Below are 11,251 nucleotides of genomic sequence, written 5' to 3'. Positions count from 1 at the left end.
GAAAGTGCCGGAAAAGGAGGAAATGGGGTCAGGGGGGAAAGAGAAGTGCGTCAATCTGCAGAAAGTTTTACAGCGGTGGTAGAGAGTGGGAGGTGGGCACTGAACCCAAATCTTACTGAAGAAACACCTCTTGGCATTCCCTCAAGGGCCACCCCGAGAGTGGACACTGAGGCAGACGTGGCATCACCACAGAGCAAGGCTGACAGACTTCTCAGTGGTCAAAGCTTCCGGAAAGAAGGAGAAGGAAGGCTGGCGGCAGAGCCTTGGCCCTTGGCCTGGAGCCCTGAAATGTCGGACCTCGAACCCTGCCTGCCTCGCGGACGGGGATGGGGGTTTGTCTAAGGTTGCAGGTGCCCAGCTTCCAGGGCCAGGGAGAGAGCGAGAGACCCCCCGGGAAAGTGGCTTCTGATAAAAAGGCAGACGGACAGACAGAGATGGACGGGGTGCCTTCTTTCCCAGACGCCCCCGCGTCTGCATGGGCAGACAGATGGGCCTTTCCTCTGGGCTTTACAGATTAATGCGTCCTTCGTATCAATTATAGAGACAAGAAAGTGTAATTTTCTCCCCATGTTTGTACTGTTCAGGATTAATCTGCCTGTAAATGGATAATCTGTCAGCTTCCGAGACAGTAAAGTGGGGAGGGGGTGGGGCAGGAAGTGGGGGAGAGATTTACCAGTGGGTAATGCCATCTGCTTTATTAGGTTGTTTTATAAACCTGACATTCAATTTGTTCTGGAGGACTTGGTGACGGATTATTCTGTAAATTCCCGAATAATTAGGATAACCAGAGAAAGGGGGGAAAAGGAGAGAGAGAGGTGGGTTTGGAGGGGAGGCGGTTGCTAGCATACCTGGGAGGAAGGGTCCCAGAGGACAGAATCCACCCACGGCTCCCTCCGAGGCGGGAGGCCAGGCCTCACAGCGGGGTTGCCCAAAAGGTCCCAGAGAGCCCTTCAGCTCCTGGTCTCCTCCATCCCCCTGCCTTTTCAAATCCTCAGACTCTCTGCTCGCCTCAACAGGACAGTGAAGTCACGTGAGTGGGGACTCTGTTATCAATAAGATCTCATATTCTTTCTCCTGTCACCTGGGTGTGAACCCATGCTCTCTTTACTGGCTCTGTGAACTTGAGTAAATTAAACTCTGTGCCTCAGTCTCTTCAAGGGTACAACCGGGCCAGTGGTAATACTTACCTCCCACGGTTGCTGCTGAGATCAAATTAGTCCTATATGGAAATCACTTTAAAATGATGCTTGGTGCATACTAAGTACTGTATAAACGATTTGCATTTTTATTATTCCTTTGTGTTTTTATCCCTCAGGTTTGAGCCTGGTCCAGATAGTACAGTACACTCTCGATAGACACCTGATGGTTGGATCTGAAAAAATCATGACAGTAGAATCCGAATCTTGGCACCTAGAGGCCCCTCAGCCATCTCGGGGTTCAGCCCCCACCATCCATCCCCTTGCAACCTTGCTGAGGACAAGGAGCTCCCTGCCCACTGCTGGGTGGCTCATGCCTTCAACCTGACCCAAAGCCAAGGACTGCCCCCCGCCAACCCCCCACAGAGCCCTCCCCAAGTTTCCAGCTGTCGCGTCTGCACAGCAAGGCAGACAGAGCCCCTCGGGTGAAGCATAGTCTTGATTATCAGCTCTGAGAGCTCGTTTCTCAGCAGAATGCTATTCAATTACCCCGTGCACGTTTATCTTTTAAATTTCCGAACGCTGCCTTCCGTGGCTTCTGTAGCTTACTTGCTGCTTGTGCTGAGGTGCAGGGGGTTGGGGGAAGGAAGGCCACACGGTGTGTGTCCCCACGGCCCACCTGCCTGACACCCTTCCTGTGTTCCGGGGTCCAAGCATGAGGTCCAGCCACGCGGTCCCGGGAGTCCAGGTGGTGGGAGGAGAGGGGAGGGACTAGAATACTCCCCGCCTGCGCTTTCTGCCCATCTCTGTGCCGTTGTCTTCCAAAGGCCGGTTCTCTGTTAGTTCAGCTGTTTACCAGGATAAAGAGGCTCTGGAGTGCCCTCTCTGAGGCTTCCCACAGGGAAGACGTCTGTGCCATGGGCGACACTTGGGTAGAATACACACCCCCTCACATCTCAAGCTGCATTCCTGATCTTACGCCTGCATGTCATCCATGTGAAAGACCTACATCCACAAGAATTTATTCTCTTCTTTACTTCATGTAATCATACATGGAGCTAGGATGTGGACGGCGTAGTGGGCTACTATTGTGTTCCCTGTCCATAACCAACCTCCCTAGTTCTTCCGGTAAAAGAATTCCTTTTTCTCTGGAGAATCTATTCCAAGTGGTTTGGATGGGACCGTCGCTGCCCAATCTTCACTGATGTGCAGGAGACTTTGTTCTGACCAATCAGGATACTTTGTGCCTTTGGCCAAACTAATTGAATCGAGGGTGGCCATGTGACCCAAACCCAGACAATCACGTCCTTTCGCAGCGCTTTTCTGCCAAAGGTTTTGGGGAAGAAGCTTTATTCTTTCCAAGTTGCTAATCTGGTGGGATGTGAGCCTTTGGCTATTGGCAGCCCCATGCTTGATGATATTGTGGAAATCCTTGTCTAACCAGACATATCCTCTAGACTTTTCAGTTACATGAGTCAAAATATTCCTTTTTTTTTACTTGATAGTATGAGTTGTGTTACTGTCATACAAAACCTCATGAATATAGGCTGCAATTAGCACCTCCTCCCCCATCTTCAAGCTTCGTCTCACAAAGCCGAGGTGTTTGTCAAGGAAGGGCTGGGAGCGGGGTGATCTGCTTCTTAACAGGAGTCAGGCTGTACATCTTCGCGGGACCCTTCCCGTTCCCAGAAGGTCCTCTTCTATTATAGGCCCTCTTCCCTCGTATCATTCCTGTGTGCGCTGACAGATGGGCTTCTCCTTATTGGTTTATAAAGTTTCTCCTACTCTCTTCCTAATGACCTTTGTCTTCATCAATAATCACAGGCTCCCTAGGGACAGGGAGATCAATCACTTCTAGGTCTTCTTGTCTCCACCAATTTCTAGTCCAAGGTTCTCAACTGTCTGATATGGAGCCTGATGGCTTGAGGGTATCTGCCTGTTTGCGGGTATAGGAATGTATCCCTGGGGATGCGTGAGAATAAAGCTGGAGGGACTGCCAAAAAGCACGGGGGCAGCGAGACAGAATAAAGAGCAGAGCAAACACGACCCCTTGGGTTTTCAGAGTCAGAGGTTCTGTTCAGTAATTTGAGCTGGCTTTATGTTATCATTTATACAGACCCCATCTTCTACCAAAATAGGACCAAGAGAACTTACAACTATGATTCTTGAGATACAGACAATGATAACAGAAATGTAGTGTTTGCTTCCTTAACTGTGTGTCCAGCCCTGGCACCAGACCCACTTGGGGACCCCAGGAGCAGCCTCATCCCACTGGCTGTGGTCCTCACTAACTGTCCTACCCAGTCTCTGGCTGGCCTACTAGTGAAGGGCTTTTCCTGCTGAAGGCAATCTGTAAAGCCTGGAAGAGGTTGCTGAATCTTCAGATGTGCAGACCCTAATGCAAGGCTACAAGGATCATGAGGAATCCGGGAAATGTGACACCACAAAAAGAAAACCAAAGCTGCAGGAACCTGCCCTGAGGAAGCGGACATCGACACACTTCCTGACAACGAACTTAAAAGAATTGTGTTTAAAAATGAAAAAGCAAGCCACAGACTGGCAGAGAATATTCAAAATTTGTATGTCTGACATGACTCATGTCCAGAATTTATCATGAAGTCTTACAACTCAATAATAAAAAAAAATTAAACTTGGCAAAAGACAAACAATAAGAAGAAATATCCAATAAGCACATTAAAAGATTGCCAACATCTATAATTTTCAGGGAAATACAAATTAAAACCACAGTGAAATACCACTTCATACCCAACAGAACCACTAAAATATTTTAAAAAATAGTCAATACAAGTGCTGGTGATGATTTGGAACAACTAGAACGCTCCTGTACTGCTGGTGGGAGTGTTAAATAGCACAACCTCTTGGGAAAACAATTTTGCAATTTCTTAAAAAAGTTAAACATACATCAGTCCTCTAACTTTTAGGCATTTACCCAAGAGAAATGAAAACCCATGTTCACACAAAGAAACATATAAATGTTCTTAGCAATTTTATTTGTAATAGTTTGTTTTGGTGGCTCAGATCGTAAAGAACCAGCTCCTGCCTGCAATGCAGGAGACCCAGGTTCCATCCTTAACTTGGGAAGATGCCCTGGAGAAGGAAATGGCTACCCACTCTCGTATTCTTGCCTGGAGAATCTCATGGACAGAGGAGCCTGGTGGGCTATAATTCATAGGGTCCCAGACATGACTAAGCAACTAACACAACTAACAAAACTGTAAACAACCTAAATGTCTATCGACAGTTGAATGGATAAGCAAATGTGGTACCTTCAAACAATGGAATACTTGTTGTTCAGTCGCTAAGCCATGTCCGACTCTTTGTGACCCTGTGGACTGCTGCATGACAAGCTTCCCTGTCCTTCACCTATATCTCCCAGAGTTTGCTCAGATTCATGTCCATTGGGCATCGGCAAAGAATGTACAACAGAACACTACTCAGGAATAACAGAACAAAAAAGAATGAACTATTGGTGTATATAACCACATGCATAAATCTCAAAAATAATTACACTGGGTAAAAGGAATCAGACATGCAAAAAACACATATTCTGTATTTCCATGTCTGTGAAGTTGGAAAAAAGGCAAAATTAATCTCTGGTGTTAGAAACGGGATTGAGATGGGGTTTTGATTATAAAAGTGTACAAGGAGCCTTCTGCGGTGATGGAAGTGGTCATTCCTTAATTGGAGCAGTGGTTACGTGACTAGATCTATTTGTCAAATCTCATCAACTCTTACACGCTCACTGTGTGTATAATATGGTATGCAAAATATTCCTCAGTGAATGAAGTATTCTTGAATCAAAACGCATACGAGGAGCCGAGTGGTGCAAGCTCTCAGCTCACACTGCCCCGTCACACTCTTACTTCTTGGCCAGGTGCCGCAGACACAAGCAGGATCGACACCCGCCTCCAAGCTCTCTGCCCCCTGAGAACCTGGGCAAGTTCTTCAACCTCTGGGTTCCACCATTTCCTCATCTGTGAATGGGAAAAACTCCTGCACTTGTTAAGATTCAGTTAATAACAAACATCATATATGAACAGATAGATGAGGAATCTAGAAAAAAGGTACTGATGAACCTATTGGCAGGGAAGGAATGGAGACGCAAATGTAGGGAATGGACTTGTGGACACAGTGGGAGAGGCAGGGAATAGGACGGATGGAGGAAGCAGCATCAACATACATACACTCTCATGTGCAAGACGGACAGCTGCTGAGAAGCTGTTGTGTGGCAGAGGGTGCTCTGTGATGACCTGGAGGGATAAGGGGGTGCTGGGGAGGAAGGGGAGGGAAGGAAGAGATACACATATGATTACGGCTGATTCGGGTTGTCATATGGCAGAAACCAATACAACATTGTAAAAATTAAAACAACAAAAAAATTTTAAAAGAATCAATTCATAGACCTCAAGGGTGTAGAAGAGAGGTCAGCAAAGAGGACCACACAACAATTGTTGGCGGCTCTCGGGATAGCGGGGGCCTAAGGCCACATGGAGGGCGTGGCTGCGGAGGGACCCAAGTGACCATCCCGTGCTGTCTGTGCCAGAGGCGCCGGGCATGCCTGCTGTGGGCACGCCCCACGGACTCTTCGTACCTTGGACTCTCATTTCCTAGGGCCAGCAAAACAAGGCACCACAACTTAAAGCAACAGAAGTTTCTTTTCTCACAGTCTTGAGGCTAGAGGGCTAGGATGAAGGAGTCGCAGGGCCGCACGCCCTCCCGAGTCGCTAGGAGAGAGTGCTTCCTCACTTATTTCAGGTCCTGGAGGTCCAGCTTCCGTTGGCCCAGAGCAGCATCACTCGAGTGTCTGCCTCCATCTTCATGTGCCCATCGTCCCTCTCTGTCTCTGTCGGCATCCTCACTCTCCTCTGTATGAGGACGCCAGTCACACTGGGTCCAAGCCCGCTCTGTGATCTCATCTTCACCAGCTTACACGGCAGAGACTTCTTTTGCCAATAAAGTCACATTCACACAGGGTCAGGCTGGGAGCGTAGCTTTCTGAGGGACGCTGGGTCTCCACTCCACACGGAGTGTCTGTGTGAAGATGCCGAGGGGACACGTGTGTCCGGACCTGTCGTCACACAGGTCTGGGCAGTGCCCAGCATGGCTGTGCAAGCGTGTGTGTGCACTTCCCGGCTCTGGCTGAGTGGACCCACGCACTGGGTTCCATGTTCGAGTCTCGGGTGTCTATCAAACACGGCATTTTCTGTCTGGAAGAGCAGTCTCGTTCCCTCCCCCCACCCCCAGCTCTATTCTGCGCCTCCTTACCTGCCCAGAGGTCCCGGCGCTCACAAACAAAAGGAAGGGCTTTTAATGACTTTCCACTAGTCAAATGAGTTATTTCCTGACTGACATATTTCCTCCTCTAATTATGTACTTACCTCCTCTACCAGCTTACTGAGGAGGAGAGATAAACGGGTCAGGACTCAGGCTGACTCGGTGCACAGGCACACGCGCGCGCACACACTCTCACAAGGAGCGGATAGGGCGTGGTACGCAAAGCAAGTGCGTGTGGAGGACCCTGGGGCTCTTCCTGCCTGAGATAAACATCTGTACAGCTCCCTGGAGCACCTCGCACCGTCAGGATCTTCCACTCTAGAACTGCATATGTATTTTCAGGCACGAACATTAGTATCAACATTTTTAAACATTCCTTCAAGATTAAAAATACAAATAATTATTCACCCTCCTAAAAAAAGTTACTCTAAGATTGCTGCTGGTTTCTCCACCGGCACATGAGCATAGACGGGGTGAGGGAGTAAATAATACAGTTCTCCTGCCTGACCTCCTGCTGGCTGCCCCTGAGAAAGAGGGGTTCGGAGACTGAGTTTGAGGAGGGACCCAGGAAAGATCTGACAACCCCTCTGCCTGGCCTACAAGTAACTGGACAAGGAGCCTTAACAATGGATTCTCTCTACCTCTTTATAGAGAAACACAGCTTACAAAAGCAAGAAGAAAGTTCAAGATCATATTCCAGCCTCCTCATTGTACAGACAGGAAGACCGAGGGCAGGGAAGGAATTCAGTGCTGTCTAAGCGCAGCGATCCAGTGTCTTCTGACTCCTGGTACATCCAGTCTTCTTTCCTCCTCACCCACTCCATCTCTTTAGGCCTGGAGGGGGTGGTAGAGAGGGAGGGTGGAGGGAAGGTGCAGAGAGCCACAAAAGAACATTCCATAAAGCACAGAAACCCCTTCTCCAGCTGAAGTTTCCTCCACAACCCAGACCTCCCTCCCAGAAAGTCCAAGGTGTCCCCTGCCTGCCCCAGGCCCTCTGCTGATCTACTTACCCCTGAGACACTGGGGCTCCTGCGCTTTGATCCTGCAGGCATCGGGAGCTTTTTGTTCTATTATTCACTGCAGGGTGGATGCTGGGTTGTCTCTCCTCATTACAGGCTGTGGTGGGACTGCCCACCACCTCCCCAAGGCCACTGGACGATGTCCATCAATAAGACAGTAACAGCGACTGGATGTGAGATGTCTTCTGGGGCAAGGGTTGGCACCATTTCAGAATCAGAGTTTTCGAGAAGCCTCATTTTTAGGAGGAGAGCTGGAGAGGAAAGCAATAAGCATAAAAACCATAGAAGTGCAGGTAGAGATGCTAAAGACACGTCTCTGCGCAGCTGATCGGGCAGCTTCAGAAGGCGGCTCTTGCTCGTAGGTGTGGGTGTCCCCAGAGCAGCCAACACACAGTGAGACACCACCAGTATTTATTTAACAAGTGAACCCACAAGTGGGCTTCTCCTCCCAGCCCTCAAGACCGTCCTCTCCAAGGAGAAGGAGCACAGAGCTTCGCAGCACTTCCAGCCGCACACCGTGATGGGACAAGTCCGCTGTCTACCCAGTCACCACACATGCGCACCAGACGGTATAAGGTCTAGGGAGTCATTTCCTTTTGGTCACAGCTGCGTCCTTAGCACTCAGAACCATGCCCAGCTCATAGTGGGCGTTCAACCAATGTGTAAAATAAATGAATAAATGGGGTGTCAGACCCGAGACCTATTTCCAGGTCAGCCGCCAGTTTGCTGAGTAACCTGGGCCAGTCACTTCCCCTCTCTGGGTCTCAGTTTGTCCCTCTCTGTACTGAGGGCTTTGTGCCAGAAGATCTCCAGTGAGGTCATCCAGTCTAGACATTTCTTGAGGAAGATGAAACACGGGCATCACCATACAGAGTCACGCAGTGACTCATCCAGCCTCATGTTCGGTCCCTCGCATCTTTATGGGCGCCTCCATCACCAGGGCTCTGATAAGCTATGGGGAAGCAGGTGTGATGGGGTTACATCGTAAACCACAGATACCTGCAGCCAGGATGAATGTTCAGAAACTAGATAAAAGAAATGCCCTAGCCTGGAATGCATGACTTCCCCCAAAGTGACAAAACCTTTGCAAGTTTGTACCTCCATGTCTGAAGCTGCTTTCCCCTCATCAACTCCAGGCACTAAAAGCCCCTCTGGAAGATGTCCGTCAATGGCACAGACTTGGCAGCGGTAAGAACGTGAAAAGTGAGGGAAGCCCTTAGGAAGCCGTTTCCCAGCACATAGTCTAGAAACACAGGTGGAACTGAGCATGGGCAGAGGCCAGTGACGCTTTTTGTGATTAATCTTGGAATCTTCAAGGAGAGAAAACACATTCCAAACTGACTGCTGGAGAAAAGCACAAGGTGGGACCATAGAAGACTAAGGACAACTCAGGCTTAGGGAGGACGTGGCCCGCCCAGCTAGCTAGCAGCGATGAACTTCAAGAGAACTGTGTGCAGCGTGGTTCCCTAAGTGGACCAGGGCACACAACGATCACTGGCCTGTGGGAGTCCACTCTCCACAGCTAAGCCCCCTATTGTGGGGTGTCCTTCAGACATCATTATGACTGGACAAGTCCCCAGCAACCCCGCCATCTTCACTCCCACCTTGCAGAAATCTTGCCTCTCTGGAATTGTTATTAGTCCACATGCATTATGTCTTTGTGGCATGGGCAAAGAGGAGGGCTTCAGCCCTAGTTCACAGAACCAGGGGGTGGGAATTTGAGAGCTGGCCAGGGTTTTTCCAGTAGTCATGTAGGAATGTGAGAGTTAGACCATAAAGAAGGCTGAGCGCCGAAGAATTGATGCTTTTGAACTGTGGTGCTGGAGAAGACTCTTGAGAGTCCCTTGGACTGCAAGGAGATCCAACCAGTCCATCCTAAAGGAGATCAGTCCTGAATATTCATTGGAAGGACTGATGCTGAAGCTGAAACTCCAATACTTCGGCCACTTGATGCGAAGAACTGACTCATTGGAAAAGACCCTGATGCTGGGAAAAACAGAGGCAGGAGGAGAACGGGATGATAGAGGATGAGATGGTTGGATGGCATCACTGACTCCATGAACATGAGTTTGAGCAAACACCGAGAGATAGTGAAGGACAGGGAGGCCTGGCGTGCTGCAGTCCATGGGGTCGCAAAGAGTCAGACATGACTAAGCAACTGAACAACAACAGGCTAGTCTCTTCTAAGTCTTGACCCGCCCCTCCGCACCCCGCTGCCTCCCCCACAGCCGCAGAGCCTCACTCAAGGTCAGGGAGGAGGGAGCGGTGGTTCCCAGCACTGCGGTCACCTGACATGTACTTTACAGGCTGTTGACTCCCAAACAATACAGTCCATGCCGACCTGCAGGGTACCTTCCGCCTAGTTTTCCAGTAAACTATTCCCACCGAATAAACACGCAGTCTCCGCCGGTGCCCCCGCAGACCTGGAAAAACACAGCGGTTGGCTGGGCTCCCAGCCTGGGGCTTGCCTGCCGGTCCGCTCGGGACCAGCGCCGGCCGCACGTGGACGGACGCGGGTGCCCTGGCGCCCGGCTTCCACCGGGGGGCGCCTGCGGGCCGCGGGAGCGCCGGCCGCTCGCGCCCCGTCTCCCGGGCGGGCCCAGCCCGCGCCTGCGCACACCCGAGGCCGCCCCGGGCCCCGCGCCCGAGAGCCGCGCTTTCGGCGGCCTGGGCGGTGGAGGTTACCCCGGGCCGCCCGCCCGCCCAGGAGGGCCGGCTCTGAGGTCTGCGCGCGGGGACAGGGGGCCGGTGTCTGCCCTGCGGACCCCCGGAGGCCGTGTTCCAAGCCCCCAGGGGCGCGATCAGAGGCGGCGGTCCGCAGTGGAGCGGCGGGGGGGGGGGGCTTTTAGGAAGAATTCCTAAATTCTTCCTAAATTTAGGAAGCAGCCGCCGCGCCTTAAATCCAAGAGCCGCTCTTCTCCGCGGCCTCTGGCCGCCCGGCTGGCCTCGCGACGTTCCGGCCTCGGGTCCACCGACCTCCTGTCTGCTCCAAGCTGAGCAAGGCCGCCCCGATTTTCAGAAGTCTCAGAAGTCGCACCGACCCCGGGGAGGCCTGGCCGCAGGAACGGAGGGGCCGGCGGGCCAGTTGGACTTACTGCTCACCAAGTCCCAAGGTCAGAACGGGAACGACGCCAGGGATCAGCCAGACACCGATGGGAGAACTGGGGGAGCACGTTGTCCAAGGTCGCCGAGTTTGCTGGCAAGGAGCAAACCTTACCGTGTGAGCCCTTACTTTCAGTTCAGTTCAGTCGCTCAGTCGTGTCCGACTCTTTCCGACCCCGTGGACTGCAGCACGCCAGGCCTCCCTGTCCATCACCAGCTCCGGAGTTTACCCAAACTCATGTCCATCGCGTCGGTGAGGCCATCCAACCATCTCATCCTCTGTCGTCCCCTTCTCCTCCCGCCTTCAATCTTTCCCAGCATCATGGTCTTTCCCAGTGAATCAGTTCTTGGGACCCTGTAATGGTTCCCCTAGCTCTTGGGAGGAAGTTCGAGCTCCTTGAAAGGGCCTCAAGGCCCTGTGGCATCATCAGCCCCTGCTTACTGGGCAACAGAGCCCCTCACTTCACCTCTCTTCATCTCTGGGCTTTGCCAGTTTCAGTGGGCCCAGCATCCTGCAGCCCCCAGTCTCTGCAGGCTGCCTCCTCCTGTCTTCTTGTTCCAGGTTCACACACCATTTCCTCTGGAAAGCGATCCAGGCCTTCCCCTTCGCCTGGCACATAGAGCCCTGCCCAACAGCGTGGTCAGACAGCCCATGCCAAACTTCCCTGCTTGTTTACCCGGAGTTCCCTTCTACCCCCA

At 51.5% G+C, this 11,251-nt stretch overlaps 1 long non-coding RNA gene across 2 annotated transcripts; it reads right to left on the bottom strand.

Annotated features, from left to right (window-relative positions):
- Positions 1–3,695: 3,695 nt before the first annotated feature.
- Positions 3,696–10,737, bottom strand: LOC145507878 (uncharacterized). 2 transcript variants are annotated; one of them, XR_014055222.1, is made up of 3 exons: positions 10,546–10,737; positions 7,442–7,701; positions 3,696–7,265 (listed from the first exon to the last, which is right to left on the bottom strand). It is a non-coding gene; the product is annotated as an uncharacterized LOC145507878 (long non-coding RNA). The 2 variants fall into 2 exon arrangements; XR_014055221.1 differs by having other exon boundaries at positions 10,553–10,737.
- Positions 10,738–11,251: the final 514 nt, after the last annotated feature.

This window comes from Giraffa tippelskirchi, chromosome 5, assembly GCF_054371585.1.
Source record: "Giraffa tippelskirchi isolate mGirTip1 chromosome 5, T2T-mGirTip1v1.2.pri, whole genome shotgun sequence".
NCBI lineage: Eukaryota > Metazoa > Chordata > Mammalia > Artiodactyla > Giraffidae > Giraffa > Giraffa tippelskirchi.
The sequence above is the reverse complement of the archived record's forward strand: the minus strand, read 5'-3'. Positions and strand labels throughout refer to the sequence as shown.